The sequence below is a fragment of the Oncorhynchus tshawytscha genome, linkage group LG08, assembly GCF_018296145.1.
Source record: "Oncorhynchus tshawytscha isolate Ot180627B linkage group LG08, Otsh_v2.0, whole genome shotgun sequence".
Classification (NCBI taxonomy): Eukaryota; Metazoa; Chordata; class Actinopteri; order Salmoniformes; family Salmonidae; genus Oncorhynchus; species Oncorhynchus tshawytscha.
The window spans coordinates 51473754-51493836 of record NC_056436.1 but is presented as its reverse complement, the minus strand read 5'-3'; the positions used below and the strand labels follow the sequence as shown (position 1 = coordinate 51493836).

Sequence of the window (20083 nt, the reverse complement as noted above, 5' to 3'; positions counted from 1 at the left end):
ATAAACCGAAACTCAGCAAAACAAAACAAACAAGCACAAACGAAATGTGAAGCTACTGGTGCACACAGGCAACTATTCGTAGACAAGATCCCACGAATACCAATGGCTACTTAAATATGAAATGGCTACCTAAATATGATCCCCAATCAGAGGCAACGATAAACAGCTGCCTCTGATTGGGAACCATATCAGGCCACCATAGAAATACAAAAACACCTAGATGACCCACCCTAGTCACTATCACGCCCCAACCAACATAGAGAATAAACAGCTTTCTATGGTCAGGGCGTGACACTGTGATGTCAAATGGTGCCCTATGGATTGATGATGAGCTGAGAAATTTAATGATTCAACATTATGATGCCAAAAATGTAGCAGATAAATCTGGTACTTTGTTTGATAAGCAAAGTTATTGTAAATTAAGAAATCTTGTGACTAAGCTAAACAAAGGAAAGAAGAAGGGATTCTATCAGCACAAAATCTATGAAGTAAAGGGTGATGGGAAAAAGCTGTGGAGAATGTTGAACACTATTATGGGTAGGAATTCAAACATGTCTGCCTCTTTTGTTGAATCAGAGGGTATATTTATTACAAAACCACACGACATCACAAATTACTTCAACTAATATTTTACAGGCAAAGTGGACAAGTTGAGGAATGCTATGATTCCAACTAATGGCTCCATGTCATATACCCTTATAAAAGATTGTATCATGAAGGAGAGGCAATGCAGGTTCCAATTTCATCAAGTAGAAAGGGAATATGTAGAAAGGATGCTGTTGTCTCTTTCGGATGACAAGTCACCTGGTACAGATAATCTTGACGCCAAATTGCTTAGAGTTACAGCTAACAAAATATCTACCCCAATCTCTCATATTTTTAATATGTGCTTGATGTATGGGGTGTGCTCAGAAGTCTGGAAAGAGTCAAAAGTCACCTGGTCCCTAAGGATAAAAAATGTGCATTCACTGGTCCTAATAGTCGTCCTATAAGCTTGCTGCCTGTGTTAAGTAAATTATTGGAAAATATTGTATCTGTACAAATCAAGGATTATTTCTCATGTAATGATCTGATAACGGGTTTCCAGCATGCATACAAAGAAGAGCATTCTACGAATAAGCCCTTAGCACAAATGACAGAAGATTGGTTAAAAGGTATGGATGATAGGAAGTTAGTTGGTGCAGTGTTCCTGGATTTCAGTGCTGCTTTTGATGTAATTGATCATGAACGGTTACTCGGAAAACTTAAATGTTGTGGTTTTAAGGATGCAGCTCTATCCTGGACGGAAAGCTATCTATCCAGGAGAAGGCAAAAAATGATTATTTAATGGTACCTTTTCAAATAGTAAAGATATACATTGTGGTGTTCCTCAAGGAAGCTGCCTAGGCCCACTGATCTACGCTATCTTTACTAATGACTTACCTTCAGTAATCAACAAAGCAAGAGTGGTCATATATGCTGATGACTCTACAATGTATAGTGCAGCATCAGAATGTAATGAGCTAGAAGATGTACTGAACAGTGAAAATTCAGTGTGTTTAACCTTGGTGCCTTTCAGGTTTAACTGATAAAATGTCCACTTATAATCACATGGCAGGTCACAAAGTTCACTCAAATGATTGATGTTAAGCGGTCATTTAACACTTCAAACCAATGCCCAATACTACTGCCACACTGTCAAAAGCCCAAACTTCCAAACTTGACCTTTGTTAATGGTGTCTGAGTGGGTCCATATGAACAAATTGGTGTTGAACATTTCTAAAACTAAATGTTTTGTATTTGGTTCAAGATATGCTTGCTGATGGCCCCCAATTGACTTTGTCAATGAATAGAATACATGTAGAGCAAGTGAGAAAAAATAATAAACTACTAGGCCGAGTAACGCAGCTTTGGACGCAGCTTTATCATGATCAGAACACATAGATAATATTGTTATTAAGATGGGTAAGGGAATTGCTGTTGCAAGAAAATGTGCAGAGTATGTAACATCTACCACTCTGAATCAGGTGATTCAATCCCTGGTCCTATCACACTTAGAGTACTGTCCGGTTATATGGTCATCTGCAGCAAAGAAAGATAGAAAAAAAGCTCCAAATGCCTCAAAACAGGGCTGCCAGATTAGCTATTCATTGCTGTAACTGAATGAATATTATTAAAATGCATCAGAATCTTTCATGGCTTCAAACACAAATGACTATCTAGTCTTCTGATTATCTTTAGGAATGTTATTTTTCAAACAACCACAGTATTCTTCAGTCCAATTAGTACATACAAGCAACACGCATAACCACCAAACCGGACAGGCAAATTCAGGGCAGCTAAAACAACTCAAGCCAAGGACAAATCGCCTTAAATCTACAGTTTTATATAGAGCTATAGCTGAAAATAACTTTTTACAGATCCATATTTCTCAGGCAAAAAGTGAATCCACCTTCAAGAAAAAAAAAACATCTAATGTGATAGACCATATGACTGGACAGCAAATAGAAAGTATCTGTCACGATCGTCGTAAGAAGCCTGCCAAAATGCAGCGTGGTATGTGTTCATGATGATATTTTAATTAAAGAAAGCACTGAACACTGACTACAAAACAATAAACGACCGTGGAGATATAAGAACTGTGCTGACACAAGCAACTAACATAGACAATCACCCTGTCACGCCTTGGTCTTAGTATTTTGTGTTTTCTTTAATTATTTGTTCAGGCCAGGGTGTGACATGGGTTTATTGTGTTGTCGTATTGGGGTTTTTGTAGGCATTGGGATTGTGGCTGATTAGGGGTGTGTCTAGCATAGGCTTGGCTGCCTGAGGCGGTTCTCAATCAGAGTCAGGTGATTCTCGTTGTCTCTGATTGGGAACCATATTTAGGTAGCCTGGGTTTCACTGTGTATTTTGTGGGTGATTGTTCCTGTCTCTGTGTAGTGTTCACCAGATAGGCTGTAATTAGGTTTTCACGTTTCGTTTGTTGTTTTTGTATTTATTTAGTTATTTCATGTATCGCTATTTTTTCATTAAAGAACATGAATAACCACCACGCTGCATTTTGGTCCGACTCTCCTTCAACAGACGAACGCCGTTACACACCCACAACCCACAATGACAAAACAGGCTACCTAAATATGGTTCCCAATCAGAGACAACGACTAACACCTGCCTCTGATTGAGAACCATATCAGGCCGAACACAGAAACAGACAAACTAGACATACAACATAGAATGCCCACTCAGATCACACCATGACCAAACAAAACATAGAAACATACAAAGCAAACTATGGTCAGGGCGTGAGAGCATCAACTGAATGTTAAATGTGCTTCCTGTCAGGTATTTTAATTATCTGTATTGTCTACTTGTTGAATGTTTGTGAAGTCTTGATTGGTTGTTTGTAATGTCTTGTTAACTGGTGTTGGACCCCAGGAAGATTAACTAGTGTTACGGCGTTAGCTAATCGGTATCCTTATAAAAATTACAAAATTACATTTGCATTAACTGTGGGTTTTAAAACATGTTCCAAGGTCAAATAAATGCCCCCAATGCAAATCACTGTATACAGATGGGTGCAGCAGTAAAAGTATTGTAGGGGAAAACTGTAGGTCTGTAGAATGTATACAGTACAGTATATGGTGTCATTTCATGGGGCTATGAATAATGCAGAGTGTTGCTGTACTTTAACTCCACCCATTACATTGGCAGCGGAATCACATCACACGCACTGACTGCACTACAGAAAATGAATTAAAGGGTAACTACACACAAAAAATCAACGTTTCTTAGACTTTACCCAGACCTCAAAAGCCATCCCCTGATTTGGTTAAAGCATCCAATTTAGTTGTTTTTCTATTAAAAAGTGTGAAAAAACTGGGGCAAACCAACTTTTGGGGGGGAAATCTGAAACCTGAGAAACAAAACCAAGATAACGGAATTTGGGAAAAGACAGATGTAAGCAAAACATTTAAACAGATTTTAAAAGGCCCTAACAACGTTTTATGCTGTGCATGACTGCACTTTAGAGTGTGTGTCATCCTGTAGCATAGCATTTTGGGGGAAGTTGAGGTCAGGTCGAATATTGATTATGCACCTAAGAGGGAAAGTGGTTGGGCCATGCTAGAAATGTTTTAGTGAAATATAATATAATATGTAACAATTAGCAGACACTTTTATCCAAAGTGACTTACATTCATGCGTGAATCCATTTTTATGTATGTTTTATGTGTTTCTAAAGTGAACTCTAACACGGTGTGTGCATGCGTATTAATGTGTGTGTCTCCAGGGAATTCTATTAAGTTTACATCAAGGATATGCTGATTAGTAACAGAGGGTTGTGTTTTCTTAATCACATTTTCCATCACTGTGACTTGCATAATTTCGCCACTGTCACAACTTGGCTTCCCATTTATTTTTCTACAGCCCAGACCAGAGGTCATTTAAAAAGAAGATAAATTCTAATTATCCACTGAAAGTACAAAGTAGCAAACAATTTACCAGACCACTACATTTGCCCCTTTTGCTTGAAGATACAGTATCAAATGATTATTATGGAACCATTATGAATTGAAATATTTTTTTCTTATATTCTGTGTTGACTGCAGGTTGGGAGATATACGTGATCTAATTAAAAGGCTTGTTCGGTAAAACATACAGTACATTAATAATAATAGCCTCCATAATCTCATTTTAATGATATTTCCAATGCAAATCCTTAAATAATGAAAATTGTGCATTGTTTGTCAGTAAATTGTTTGTGTATTATCTCCAAACGATGCACATCTCAGCGAAACCGCTCTAGCATTACATGCTTCATTAAAAATGATGACAGGAAAATAAACAAATATATTTGTGAATGAAATGCTTCTCTGTATCTTGAAATATTCCCAAAACAACTCAGCAAATATCCACTATGATTCTATTGGGTATGCTATGACGTCAGTCTCCAATATTATTAAGAGACCACTTCAGGCCACTGATTGAATGATCCAATGGCTGTAACCCCATTTGTTTCCCATATCTGTCTATTATCATATATCATATTTGATTCATAAAGCCTTGCCATCTTTAGGAACAATAAATAGTCTTTCCTGTGGTCTACAGAGCCAAACAAAAGTCCTAACTGAGTACGACAGTATGAGTATACCTAGCTGTAAAACCTGGAAGTGGTTTCAATCATTTTTCTACCATTCATTTTTCCGTAGGGGATTTTAGAATTACTTCACATAAGGTCTGTGTAGGCTTACCTTGGCATGACATTTTGATAACCGCACAAATCTCTCTCGGACAAGGTCAATTATATCAACACCCCCACAAAAATATGAAATTAGCTAATTAGCTGCCAATGTGGCTATCATATAGAACTACACATCCTGTTGAAAGCTTAGAAAAGTCTCTACTAATGTTAACTATCTAGCTAAGTGGGCTAGCTAGTTAGGCACCTGGGTTGGCTAGTTGACTACATTAGCAAACATTTGCTAGCTAATGTTGATCTCACCGTGGTGTAGTTGGACTTTCCCGACAGGAAATGCTAGCGAATGTTCCTAACAATAGCGATTAGCGCTAACTAGCTAACGCTAAATATCCCTGCTCTGGTGCACGAGCTAGTATGTCACCACTTGTGGGGAAAAGTCTGACTACATGAACAATGAGCTAACCTAACTAGTTAACTAAATGTTAGCTAAATATTTGTGTCCTGGTAGGATAACATTAGCTAACATGTCACCACGTGGCAGGTGTGACTACGCGGTGAGCCAACATTAACTAGCTGGCTAGCTAGCTCACATATGACTTGTTTTCCCATAGAAAACACAAATGGTTTTGTTCCATGAGTGCGTCCGTTGCACATGGCCAATCAAATGACATGTGAAGTCAGTTATACATGTTTGCAGGGATGAAAATTAAGCTAGCACCAAGACTAGTACTTTTCAGACTATGCTAGTAGACAATGTGCCAAACTAGCCTGACACAGTAGTGACATTTTGCCTTTACAAACATAGCATGCCACAGATTTAGGACATGCATGTTACTCAGGCTAATATAAATCGTGGTCTGCTGGCCAGTGCCTAAAATCCTTATGTTCCACCCCTGCATATCAGTCCCTTTCAGACGATCCCCCTTGTCACTATTGGTTTTCATCAGTGCCCTCAAGGCTTAGGGTTTTAACTTTCCTCTTGAGAATTAGAATCAGAAGTACAGTAGTATAGCTCATCACAATACTTGGGCTCCTGACTGGCGCAGTTGTCTAAAGCATTGCATCTCAGTGGTTGAGAAGTCACTACAGACACCCTGGTTTGAATCCAGGATGTATCACCACAGGCTGTGATTGGGAGTCCCATAGGGTGGTGTATAATTAGCCCAGCATCGTCTGGGTTTGGCTAATGTAGGCTGTCATTGTAAATATGAATTTGTTCTTAACTGACTTGCCTAGTTAAATAAAGGTTAACATATATTTTTTTTAACTTCACCTCTTCGGGCAAATAGTACCCTAGATGTCATGACCATCTAGTTGAGCATTCCAGATAATTCCCCCTTCCCAGCAAAAATGTCCTATCCACATAGTAGGATTTTAGATGTGCAGATAGATCAAAACCCAGTCTATTTTACCGTTACTATAGTCAAGTCTGTGGGTTATGGTATTTTAATATAGATGTTACCATTTTAGTAATTATTTTAGCTAGCTAGTAAAAGTAACCTTTTTTTAATGTTTCAGGTGGGCGGACCGGAGACCCAGTGTCATCACTCGGGTCTGTAGCTGCCATTTTCCAGTGGGAAAGAGAAATGAACCTGTACTTACCAGAAAAGGTAGCTCATCCACCATGGCAGAAGAAGCAGACCCAGACTGTTGATTTGAAAACAATAACAAAACACGAGGCATGAGGATTGGGTGTTGAGCGACCACTTGTCACATTGTCCAAGGTGGGTTTGTGTTATGATAAACAATGCATTTTCTGTCCAGATAAAGATGATGAAAAAGACCAACTACTGACCAAATGTCTCTTTGTTTTCCAGTCCAACAGGAGTGCATCCCTAAGGCCATCCGGTGCATGGACATCCTGTGCCAGTGGGATCCGACTGCGAGCGTCCAGTTGTGGAGACTACAGCACATCGAGCCTGTGGAAGGACAGGTCAGTAACTCATTAAATCATTTAATATAACACAATATTGTATTTGCAACAAAATGTTTAATTTGGGTCCCATTTTTGGGGGGGACATGAGGCGTGACATGCGGAACGTCAGGCTCACCTCACAAGAAGCAGTGCATGATCAACGCCACCCTCAGCAAGGAGATCTGCTGAAAGTGATGCACTCTCTCTCTCACTATCGGGGTAAGACATCATTTAAACATCACAGATATAAATTCCCACTGTGCCCATGATAAAATGCAATGTCAACTGTGTTGTACTACTGAATGAAACTGTGAGGAGATGCATTCAGACCAGCCTTTGTGATTGAACTTACCTTGGCTATATTACTTTAGTTGGCTGCTTTGAGCAAGACTTGAATGTAATATAACGTATTATAGGAGCCTATTGTTTGTGTATGATCTTTATTCAGTGTTTACTTGTTTTTAAACAATGTCAGGTACAGGCAGGGATGACTAGTGTCTTCAGTATACATTTTTTTAGACAGGTTAAATGTTATGTCATATTGTATCATAGCCAACATACAATTTAATATAGCATAGGGTCAGACACTGTTTTGAGTATTATTTCGTTCCACTCACCTCTGTTCCTAATCTGAATTAACAATACTCACCACTTACATTTTTTACTGCCTTTAAATGAGTCCGTTGAGACAGTGTTTCAAGAACCTAACGTTTGGCTCCAAATGTGAATACATGTCCAATACTCTAGTAATATATAATAATATGTATATTATTTAGAATTGCTCCATACTATGTGATAATGCCAATGTCACATATAAACATCTACGAGTCATGCTAACGCCTATACTGTGAGTCCATTGATTATCATTGTCTCAACTTGTTCCTTTTCCTTAATTCATCATATCTTCAATTACTTAACTTTCTGCCTTCATTTTTTCTATGCAATTTTTTATGAAATGTGACATCTTCTTGACATTAATTATATTCTACACCTTTCCTTACTGTTACAGATCGTGGTGAAGGATTTGCACCCTGTGATGTGATCGCATGCACACTGTGTAGTATGTAGATTGCACAGCTTTATGCAACCATACAGTTACTCTGCTGTACCAGGTGGCACATTATTCACAGCTCAAAAACCCAGTGGTCCCAACAGTCCTTAGCTGCACAGAGAGCGAGCAGTGTTGGCACAAGCCAAGAACTACGTTAAGTCTGGGTGTGGATAGATATCTTACATGTTTATATATATATATATATATATATATATATATACATATCAACATGTGAAATCAATATCTTAACAATTCTGGGTTAGGCGAGGCCCTGTGAGCAAGACGGTAATCTTATCAGCCAAACCGAAACAGAGGACAATTGCTGAAAAATAGAGGACAATGGCTGTAAAATATGACATGTAAATCTCACAAAACAATTACAACAACCGCTACAGGAAATTATTTGACTGTGAGATGACAAATTATGTTTTACACAGGAGCACACTCTACAAAGGCCTCCAAGCGGAACTGCCTAACCTGTCTGTCCTGAATGCGTCTGAGGTATACCACAATGTACTTAAGTAAAAATACTACGAAGTCGTTTTTGGGGGGGGGGTGTACTTTACTATTTAGAAATTGTTACTTAAAAAAATGTATATACTTTTACCCCTTTTTCTCCCCAATTGGTAGTTGGTAGTTTCGCCACTGTCACTCCCAGACTCGGGAGAGGCGAAGGTCGAGAGCCATGCGTCGTCCAAAACACAATCCACACTGCTTCTTGGCACAATGTCTGCTTAACCCAGCCACACCAATGTGTCAGAAGAAACACATGGCGACCGTGTCAGCATGCATGCGCCCGGCCCACCATAGGAGTCACTAGAGCATGATGGGACAAGGCCAAATCCTCTCCTAACCATGCTGGGCCAATTGTGCGCCGCTCCATGGGTCTCCCAGTCGCGACCAGCTGCAACAGAGGCTGGACTCAAACCAGGATCTCTAGTGGCACAGCTAGCAACTGCGATGCAGTGCCTTACACCACTGCGGCACTTGGGAGGCCCTTCTATTTAACTTGTACATTCCCTTTTACATTCCTAAAGAAAATAACATACTTTTGGGGCCTCCCAGGTGGCGCAGTGGTCTAAGGCATACCACTGCATCACAGTGCTAGCTGTGCCACCAGCTGTGCCACCAGAGACTCTGGGTTTGAGCCCAGGCTCTGGGAGACTGGGAGGTCCATGGGGTAATGCACAATTGGCCTAGCGTCGCCCGGGTGAGGGAGTGTTTGGCCAGTAGGGATATCCTTGTCTCATCGCGCACTAGCGACTCCTGTGGCGGGCCGGGTGCAGTGCACACTGACCAGGTCGCTAGGTGTATGGTGTTTCCTCTGACACATTGGTGCGGATGGCTTCCGGGTTGAATGCATGCTGTGTTAAGAAGCAGTGAGGCTTGGTTGGGTTATGTTTTGGAGGATGCATGACTCTCGACCTTCGTCTCTCCCGAGCCCGTACGGGAGTTGAGACAAGACAGTAACTACTAACAATTGGATACCACAAAATTGGGGAGAGAAAGGGGATAAAAAAAAACGAATAATAACATACTTTTTACTCCATACAACCAAAAGTTCTCATTACAATTTGAATGCTTAGCAGGACAGGAACATTTTCCAATTCACGCACTTATCAAGGGCCTGTTGTCCGGACCTCTGGCAGTCTCTATGTGGGTGCCATAGGATTACATTCTCAGGCAGACTCTTTTCTCTGTAAACATCAATGATGTCGCTCTTGCTGCGCGTGATTCTCTGATTCAACTCTACGCAGACGACACTATGCTGTATACTTCTGTCCCTTCTTTGGACACTGTGTTAACAAACATCCAGACCATCTTCAATGCCATACAACACTCCTTCCGTGACCTCCAACTTCTCTTAAATGCAAGTAAAACTAAATGCATGCTCTTCAACCGATCGCTGCCTGGACCCGCCAGTCTAGTATCACTACTCTGGACGCTTCTGACTAAGAATATGTGGACAACTACAAATACCTAGGTGTCTGGTTAGACTGTAACCTCTCCTTCCAGACTCACGTTTAAGCATCTCCACCTTTCCTTCCAGTTCTCTGCTGCCAATGACTGGAACGAATTGCAAAAAGTCTTATAACTCCCTCTCTAACTCTCTAACAGAGCAGCTTACCGTTCACTGCACCTGTACACAGCCAATCTGTAAATTACACACCCAACTACCTCATCCCCCATATTATTACTTACTCTCTTGCACCCCAGTATCTCTAATTGCACATCATCATCTGCACATCTATCACTCCTTCGTATTAATGCTAAATTGTAATTATTTCGCCTCTATGGCCTATTTATAGCCCATCTCCCTACTCTTCTACTTTTGCACACACTGTACATAAATGTTTCAATTTTTTTCTATTGTGTTACTGACTGCACGTTTGTTTGTGTAACTCTGATGTTGTTTTTGTCGCACTGCTTTGCTTTATCTTGGCCAGGTCGCAGTTGTAAATGAGAACTTGTTCTCAACTGGCCTACCTGGTTAAATAAAGGTGAATTTTTATTTCTTTTTAAAAATAAAATAAAATCTCAAATCCAAAATTAGATCTAGTATCGGCTTCCTATTTTGCAACAAAGTATCCTTCACTCATGCTGCCAAACATACCCTTGTAAAACAGACTATCCTACCGATCCTTGACTTAGGGGATGTCATTTACAAAATAGCCTCCAACACTCTACTCAGCAAATTGGATGCAGTCTATCACAGTGCCATCCGTTTTGTCACCAAAGCCCCATATACGACCCACCACTGGGACCTGTATGCTCTCGTTGGCTGGCCTTGCTTCATATTCATCGCCAAACCCACTGCCTCCAGGTCATCTACAAGTCTATGCTAGGTAAAGCCCCGCCTTATCTCAGCTCACTGGTCACCACAGCAATACGCACATGTAGCACGCGCTCCAGCAGGTATATTTCACTGGTCATCCCCAAAGCCAACTCCTCCTTTGGCCGCCTTTCCTTCCAGTTCTCTGCTGCCAGTGACTGAAACTAATTGCAAAAATCACTGAAGCTGGAGTTACATCTCCCTAGCTAACTTTAAGCATCAGCTGTCAGAGCAGCTTACCGATCATTGCACCTGTACATAGCCCATCTGTAAATAGCCCATCCATAGCCCATCCAACTACCTCATCCCCATATTGTTATTTCTTTTTTTGTTCTTTTGCACCCCAGTATCTCTACTTGCACATTCATCTTCTGCTCATCTATCACTCCAGTGTTAATGCTAAACTGTAATTTTTTCGCCACTATGGCCTATTTATTGACTTAGCTCCCTAATCTTATGACATTTGCACACACTGTATATAGATTTTTATTTTGTGTTATTGACTGTACGTTTGTTTATCCCATATGTAACTGTGTTGTTTGTGTCATACTGCTTTGCTTTATCTTGGCCAGGTCGCAGTTGTAAATGAGAACTTGTTCTCAACTGGCCTACCTGGTTAAATGAAGGTGAAAATAAATAAATAAATAAATAAATAAAATCCCTGGTCATCCCTACTAAATCTGATCAGGCGGGCTCATTAAACATATATGCTTAGTTTGTAAATGACTGTTGAAGTGTGCCCCTGGCTAAAAAACAAGAAAACTCTATGTAAGGAATTTGAAAATATTTATGCTTTTACTTTTGATAATTAAGTGTATTTTAGCAATTACATTTACAGTTGAAGTCAGAAGTTTACAAACACCTGAGCCAAATACATTTAAACTCAGATTTTCACAATTCTGACATTTAATCCTAGTAAGAATTTCTTGTCTTAGGTCAGTCAGGATCACCACTTTATTTTAAGAATGTGAAATGTCAGAACAATAATTTACATTCACTCAATTAGTATTTGGTAGCATTGCCTTTAAATTGTTTAACTTTGGTCAAACGTTTCGGGTAGCCTTCCACCAGCTTCCCACAATAAGTTGGGTGAATTTTGGCCCATTCCTCCTGACAGAGCTGGTGTAACTGAGTTGGGTTTGTAGGCCTCCTTGCTCGCACACACTTTTTCAGTTTGGCCGTCAAATTTTCTATAGGATTGAGGTCAGGGCTTTGTGATGGCCACTCCAATACCTTGACTTTGTTGTCCTTAAGCCATTTTTCCACAACTTTGGAAGTATGCTTGGGATCATTGTCCATTTGGAAGACCCATTTGCAACAAAGCTTCTTAACTTCCTGACTGATGTCTGATGGCTATCCGAGGCGGTGCAGCCAACGGGTTTCTCCACGCATCGCGCCGACAGAAACAAACATCTTTCTGGTAAGAAGAGGGGCGGGGGCGTATGCCTTATGGCTAACGTGACATGGTGTGATGAAAGAAACATACAGGAACTCAAATCCTTCTGTTCACCTGATTTAGAATTCCTCACAATCAAATGTAGACCGCATTATCTACCAAGAGAATTCTCTTCGATTATAATCACAGCCGTATATATCCCCCCCCAAGCAGACACATCGATGGCTCTGAACTAACTTTATTTAACTCTCTGCAAACTGGAAACGATTTATCCGGAGGCTGCATTCATTGTAGCTGGGGATTTTAACAAGGCTAATCTGAAAACAAGACTCCCTAAATTTTATCAGCATATCGATTGCGCAACCAGGGGTGGAAAGACCTTGGATCATTGTTACTCTAAGGCCCTGCCCCGCCCCTCTCTCGGAAAAGCTGACCACGACTCCATTTTGTTGATCCCTGCCTACAGACAGAAACTAAAACAAGAGGCTCCCATGCTGAGGTCTGTCCAACGCTGGTCCGACCAAGCTGATTCCACACTCCAAGACTGCTTCCATCACGTGGACTGGGACATGTTTCGTATTGCATCAGATAACAATATTGACGAATACGCTGATTCGGTGTGCGAGTTCATTAGAACGTGCGTTGAAGATGTCGTTCCCATAGCAACGATTAAAACATTCCCTAACCAGAAACGGTGGATTGATGGCAGCATTCGTGTGAAACTGAAAGCGCGAACCACTGCTTTTAATCAGGGCAAGGTGTCTGGTAACATGACCGAATACAAACAGTGCAGCTATTCCCTCCGCAAGGCTATCAAACAAGCTAAGCGTCAGTACAGAGACAAAGTAGAATCTCAATTCAACGGCTCAGACACAAGAGGCATGTGGCAGGGTCTACAGTCAATCACGGACTACAGGAAGAAATCCAGCCCAGTCACGGACCAGGATGTCCTGCTCCCAGGCAGACTAAATAACTTTTTGCCCGCTTTGAGGACAATACAGTGCCACTGACACGGCCTGCAACGAAAACATGCGGTCTCTCCTTCACTGCAGCCGAGGTGAGTAAGACATTTAAACGTGTTAACCCTCGCAAGGCTGCAGGCCCAGACGGCATCCCCAGCCATGCCCTCAGAGCATGCGCAGACCAGCTGGCCGGTGTGTTTACGGACATATTCAATTAATCCCTATACCAGTCTGCTGTTCCCACATGCTTCAAGAGGGCCACCATTGTTCCTGTTCCCAAGAAAGCTAAGGTAACTGAGCTAAACGACTACCGCCCCGTAGCACTCACATCCGTCATCATGAAGTGCTTTGAGAGACTAGTCAAGGACCATATCACCTCCACCCTACCTGACATCCTAGACCCACTCCAATTTGCTTACCGCCCAAATAGGTCCACAGACGATGCAATCTCAACCACACTGCACACTGCCCTAACCCATCTGGACAAGAGGAATACCTATGTGAGAATGCTGTTCATCGACTACAGCTCGGCATTCAACACCATAGTACCCTCCAAGCTCGTCATCAAGCTCGAGACCCTGGGTCTCGACCCCGCCCTGTGCAACTGGGTACTGGACTTCCTGACGGGCCGCCCCCAGGTGGTGAGGGTAGGCAACAACATCTCCTCCCCGCTGATCCTCAACACTGGGGCCCCACAAGGGTGCGTTCTGAGCCCTCTCCTGTACTCCCTGTTCACCCACGACTGCGTGGCCACGCACGCCTCCAACTCAATCATTGCGGACGACACAACAGTGGTAGGCTTGATTACCAACAACGACGAGACGGCCTACAGGGAGGAGGTGAGGGCCCTCGGAGTGTGGTGTCAGGAAAATAACCTCACACTCAACGTCAACAAAACTAAGGAGATGATTGTGGACTTCAGGAAACAGCAGAGGGAACACCCCCCTATCCACATCGATGGAACAGTAGTGGAGAGGGTAGCAAGTTTTAAGTTCCTCGGCATACACATCACAGACAAACTGAATTGGTCCACTCACACAGACAGCATCGTGAAGAAGGCGCAGCAGCGCCTCTTCAACCTCAGGAGGCTGAAGAAATTTGGCTTGTCACCAAAAGCACTCACAAACTTCTACAGATGCACAATCGAGAGCATCCTGGCGGGCTGTATCACCGCCTGGTACGGCAACTGCTCCGCCCTCAACCGCAAGGCTCTCCAGAGGGTAGTGAGGTCTGCACAACGCATCACCTACACCTACACCACCCGATGTTACAGGAAGGCCATAAAGATCATCAAGGACATCAACCACCCGAGCCACTGCCTGTTCACCCCGCTATCATCCAGAAGGCGAGGTCAGTACAGGTGCATCAAAGCTGGGACCGAGAGACTGAAAAATAGCTTCTATCTCAAGGCCATCAGACTGTTAAACAGCCACCACTAACATTGAGTGGCTGCTGCCAACACACTGACAATGACACTGACTCAACTCCAGCCACTTTAATAATGGGAATTGATGGGAAATGATGTAAATATATCACGAGCCACTTTAAACAATGCTACCTTATATAATGTTACTTACCCTACATTATTCATCTCATATGCATGCGTATATACTGTACTCTATATCATCGACTGCATCCTTATGTAATACATGTATCACTAGCCACTTTAACTATGCCACTTTGTTTACATACTCATCATACTCATTCATGTATATACTGTACTCGATATCATCTACTGTATCTTGCCTATGCTGCTCTGTACCATCACTCATTCATATATCCTTATGTACATATTCTTTATCCCCTTACACTGTGTATAAGACAGTAGTTTTGGAATTGTTAGTTAGATTACTTGTTGGTTATTACTGCATTGTCGGAACTAGAAGCACAAGCATTTCGCTACACTCGCATTAACATCTGCTAACCATGTGTATGTGACAAATAAAATTTGATTTGATTTGATTTGTCTTGGGATGTTGCTTCAATATATCCACATAAATAGTCCTGCCACATGATGCCATTTATTTTGTGAAGTGCACCAGTCCCTCCTGCAGCAAAGCACCCCCACAACATGATTGCTGCCACCCCGTGCTTCACGGTTGGTATGGTGTTCCTCGGCTTTCAAGGCTCCCCCTTTTTCCTCCAAACATAACAATGGTCATTATGGCCAAACAGTTATATTTTAGTTTCATCAGACCCGAGGACATGTCTCCAAAAAGTATGATCTTTGTCCCCATGTGCAGTTGCAAACCGTTGTCTGACTTTTTTATTGCGGTTTTGGAGCAGTGGCTTCTTCACTGCTGAGTGGCCTTTCAGGTTATGTTAATATAGGACTCGTTTTACTGTGGATATAGATACTTTTGTACCTGTTTCCTCCAGCATCTTCACAAGGTCTGTTGTTCTGTTGTTCTGTTGTTCTGGGATTGATTTTCACTTTTTGCACCAAAGTATGTTCATCTCTAGGAGACAGAATGCATCTCCTTCCTGAGCGGTACGACAGCTGTGTGGTCCCATGATGTTTATACTTGCGCACTATTGCTTGTACAGATGAACGTGGTACCTTCAGGCATTTGGAAATTGCTCCAAAGGATGAACCAGACTTGTGGAGGTCTACAATTTTTTTTTTCAAGACTTGGCTGATTTCTTTTGATTTTCCCATGATGTCAAGCAAAGAGGCACTGAGTTTTAAGGTAGGCCTTGAAATACATCCACAGGTACACCTCCAATTGACTCAAATGATGTCAATTAGCCTATCAGAAGCTTCTAAAGCCATGACATCATTTTCTGGAATTTTCTAAGCTGTTTAAAGGCACAGTCCACTTAGTGTATGTAAACTTCTGACCCACTGGAATTGTGATACAGTGAATTATAAGAGCAATAATCTGTCTGTAAACAAATGCTGGAAGAATTATGTGTCATGCACAAAGTAGATGTCCTAACCGACTTGCCAAAACTATAGTTTGTTAACAAGAAATTTGTGGAGTGGTTGAAAAATGAGTTCTTTTTTTGGTTGAATTTTACCCCGTTTTCATGGTATCCAATTGTTTTTAGTAGCTACTATCTTGTCTCATCGCTACAACTCCCGTACGGGCTCGGGAGAGACGAAGGTTGTAAGTCACACTGCGTGTTTGTGTGCAGTTAGAAAGAGCAGCTGTATGTCAGATCGTTGGAGACCACGTGGGATATATGGCTCACACCGTTGAAGGAGTTACCAAAGAGCAGGGCACCTCACTGGACTGGCATAAACTAAGAAATCTATTTTGTGGATCAAAAATTAGAGAAGGTGACAATTGTGACTAGCTACTTGCAGGTTCTGAGACGCAGCATGAGGACTCGAGACCTTGTTTAGGTAGATAGACATATATTTTAATCTCACGGGAGAGAGCCACACCCTGTCAGTGGCAATCTTGGGGACAAGACGTTCGCACAGCCGTCCTGGGGTCATTGACGCCGGGAGATGTGTGAAGACGGATGAAACATGAATCGACTAAATTAATGTTACTGTGAATTAAATTGCCCATGAATTAAATGAAATTGTCATGTTTGGATTGTATCAAGAGTTCATAAAGAGTTGCACATTTTGATATGTTCTATTGTACTCTAAGTGCTCTGGATTTAGTTTAAATGAAGTTGATTAGATTAGGGTGTGGGTGTGTTTTCCTCCATATTGTTGTAACTTGCAATGTGCAAAGAAATGTTAATTCAGGTTGGGTGAGTTTCTGCTTGAATTTGGTTAAGAGGACAGTGAATTCGTTCATATTTTGAGAACTTGTTAGCAAGCTCCTGTGTGTGTCACGCACGCAGTATTTTCTCTTCGTGATTATTTTGAACTGAAGACACGTGTAACCACATGAAGTCTTATTTAATTGATAGTAATTTACTCTGTTGTTCTGTAATGTGTCATGTATTTCATGTACACTGTAAATGTTTGAGTGTTAATTCTTTCGCGACTAATAAATCCTATTAGTTGAATTGAGTAAATCCATTCCTTGTTTTACAGAGTAATCCTTTGACTATACATTCATAATTTAGTGGGTCTATTGGTAAGTATAATTTACACTACACATAGTACATGCTTTGGTTTCACCTTGACATACCTGGTCGACTTGACTCAACAAATGAATGCTAGAACATTGGTCTCCAGGATGATCTATTTGTATCTAACTTCTTAATAATTTCTTAACTGTGCAAGATACAAACATGTTCATTATAGTCATAATGAGAGGTGATGCAAGGCTTGCTACCTTGACTAGATCCTCACATAATAATGAAGACAGATTGATGAATGTAGTTTATTATTATATTTAACATGATTTAGATTCAAGTACAGCCACGTCTAACCTCCTTTCGCTTCAGGGAAGTCTGCCACATCCAAGGGCAGAGCTCAGTGGAGAACCTGGCAGACCGAATTATCAAAAGAACCCCGGCAGCAATGAAGAGGGGTCTGGCCATGGAGCCTGCTGCTGTCCGTGAGAACTGCCACTGTTTTGGGCTCCCTAGTGGTGCAGCGCTCTAAGACACTGCATATCAGTGCTAGAGGTGTCACTACAGACCCTGGTTCATTTCCAGGCTGTATCACAACCGGCCGTGATTGGGAGTCCCTTAAGGTAGCACACAATCGACCCAGCGTCGCCAGAGTTAGGGTTTGGCTGGGGTAGGCCGTCATTGTAAATAATATTTTTTTCTTAACTGACTTGCCTAGTTAAATAAAAGTTAAGTAAATAAAAAAACATCAAGAATGTGAACTACATAACATGTGGGTTTGTAATCCACCCTGACGCCCCTTGGCTGGGGTCTTCACCTGACAGGCTGATCTACGATCCAATTGAGAGCCCACTGTTCGGCTTACTGGAGATCATGTGTCCAAACGCCAAGAGTTTATGTTGACTGCCCCTACCTGAAAGCTCCAGCGTGGCAAACTGGAGCTGAAGTCACAGCACACCACAGCGCACCTACCACCGGTACAAGGCCAGATGCTAATAACATGGCTAGAGCGGTGTGACTTCGTTGAAGAGGGCATGCTAATCCAACGCATCTACAAAGACAGTGGGGTGGCAAACACTATCAGGGAAAAGGCAGACCATTTATTTTTTTCATTTTTGCATGTCTAGATATCTACATTAAATGATTTACTTCAAACATGGCTATGCCTGAGGGATGTACAGGGAAACTTGTTTTGATGTACACTTTTGGAGTGCATCCTATTTTCATTCATGTTCGTTCATCATTGATGTTGACTGCTTAACCTTTATGAGACAGACGTTCTGCTAGCGACCCACCTCGACAACATCCGGTGAAATTGCAGAGCGCAAAATTTAAATTACAGAAATTTAAATATTTAACATTCATGAAAATACAAGTCATACATCAAAATAAAGCTTAACGTCTTGTTAATCCAGCCGCTGTGTCAGATTTCAAAAAGGCTTTACGGCAAAAGCACACCATGCGATTATCTGAGGACAGCGCCCCCGCATGAAAAACATATTTCAACCAGGCAGGTGCGCCACGAAAGTCAGAAATAGCGATGTAATAAATGCTTTACTTTTGAAGATCTTTTTCTGTTGGCACTCCAAAAAATTCCAGCTACATCACAAATGGTCCTTTTGTTCGATAAATTCCTTATTAATATCCCCAAAAACTCCTTCAAAATGCATACAAAATTAATCCAAACGTTACCAATCAACTTCTCCAAACAAGTCAAACAACGTGTATAATCAAACCTCAGGTACCATAATATGTAAATAAATGATCAAATTTAAGACGGAGAATTGTCTTTACCGGAGATAAACAACAAAGAACGCACTCTCATCCACGCGCATGAAAACACTACAGCCAAAATGGGAGCCACTTAGAAAAACTACAAATACTTGCAAATTTTTCCAAGAACAAGCCTGAAACTCTTTCTAAAGACTGTTGACATCTAGTGGAAGCCCTAGGAACTCCAATCTGGGAGGACTTCGCCCCATAATAAACATGACAGTCATTGCAAACAGTGGTAGGCTAAAATTATTATTTTATTGGATGGTTTGTCCTCTGTGTTTCACCTGCCATATCAGTTATTTTATACTCACATACATTATTTTAACAGTTTTAGAAAGTTTAGAGTGTTTTCTATCAATATCCCAGCTTCTGGGCCTGAGTAACAGGCAGTTTACTTTGGGCACGCTTTTCATCCGGACGTCAAAATACTGCCCCCTAGCCCAAAGAGGTTTTAAACTTGTTAAACTGATGTCTTTACTCATTGAACACATTGTGGAGCATACAGGTTACTTGTGTGTTCCAATTGTTCTAAACTGGTTGCCAGGTGAAGAGGAGTGACACAAGGGATAATGCAACTGTCATGTCTGCTCCCGCTCTTCCCTCCCCTTGGCGCTTGAGGGCGCCAGGTTGCGCTGCATCACGCACTCCTGCCATCCATCATGCACACCTGCCTTCCCCCGTCACATGTATCAGCATTATTGGACTCACCTGGTCTCACTTATCACCTGTTCATTTCCTCCCCTATATTTGTCAGTTCCCCAGCTCTGTTCCCTGCTGCTGCATTGTATTGTTTTTGTCTTTAGCATTAGTTTGCTGACGCTGTTCCTGTCTCGTTCCATGTCCGTCTTTATTAAATGTTTAACTCCCCGTACTTGCTTTGTCTCGCCAGCGTCAATTCCATGTGACAGCAACAAGATGAGGTTTAAAACAAACAATAGCCTTAAGGCTAGTATTTAATTAGAACTTAATGTAGGCTAATAATATCAA

The 20083-nt window shown here is 41.5% G+C and overlaps 1 long non-coding RNA gene across 1 annotated transcript in view; it reads left to right on the top strand.

Annotated features, from left to right (window-relative positions):
- LOC112257101 overlaps positions 1 to 8322 on the top strand; it is an 82036-nt gene extending 73714 nt beyond the window's left edge. The window contains exons 2-4 of the long non-coding RNA XR_002954508.1: positions 6698 to 6903; positions 6997 to 7313; positions 8104 to 8322. This is a non-coding gene — a long non-coding RNA (uncharacterized LOC112257101). The remainder of the gene's footprint in view (positions 1 to 6697; positions 6904 to 6996; positions 7314 to 8103) is intronic.
- The last annotated feature ends 11761 nt before the right edge of the window (positions 8323 to 20083 follow it).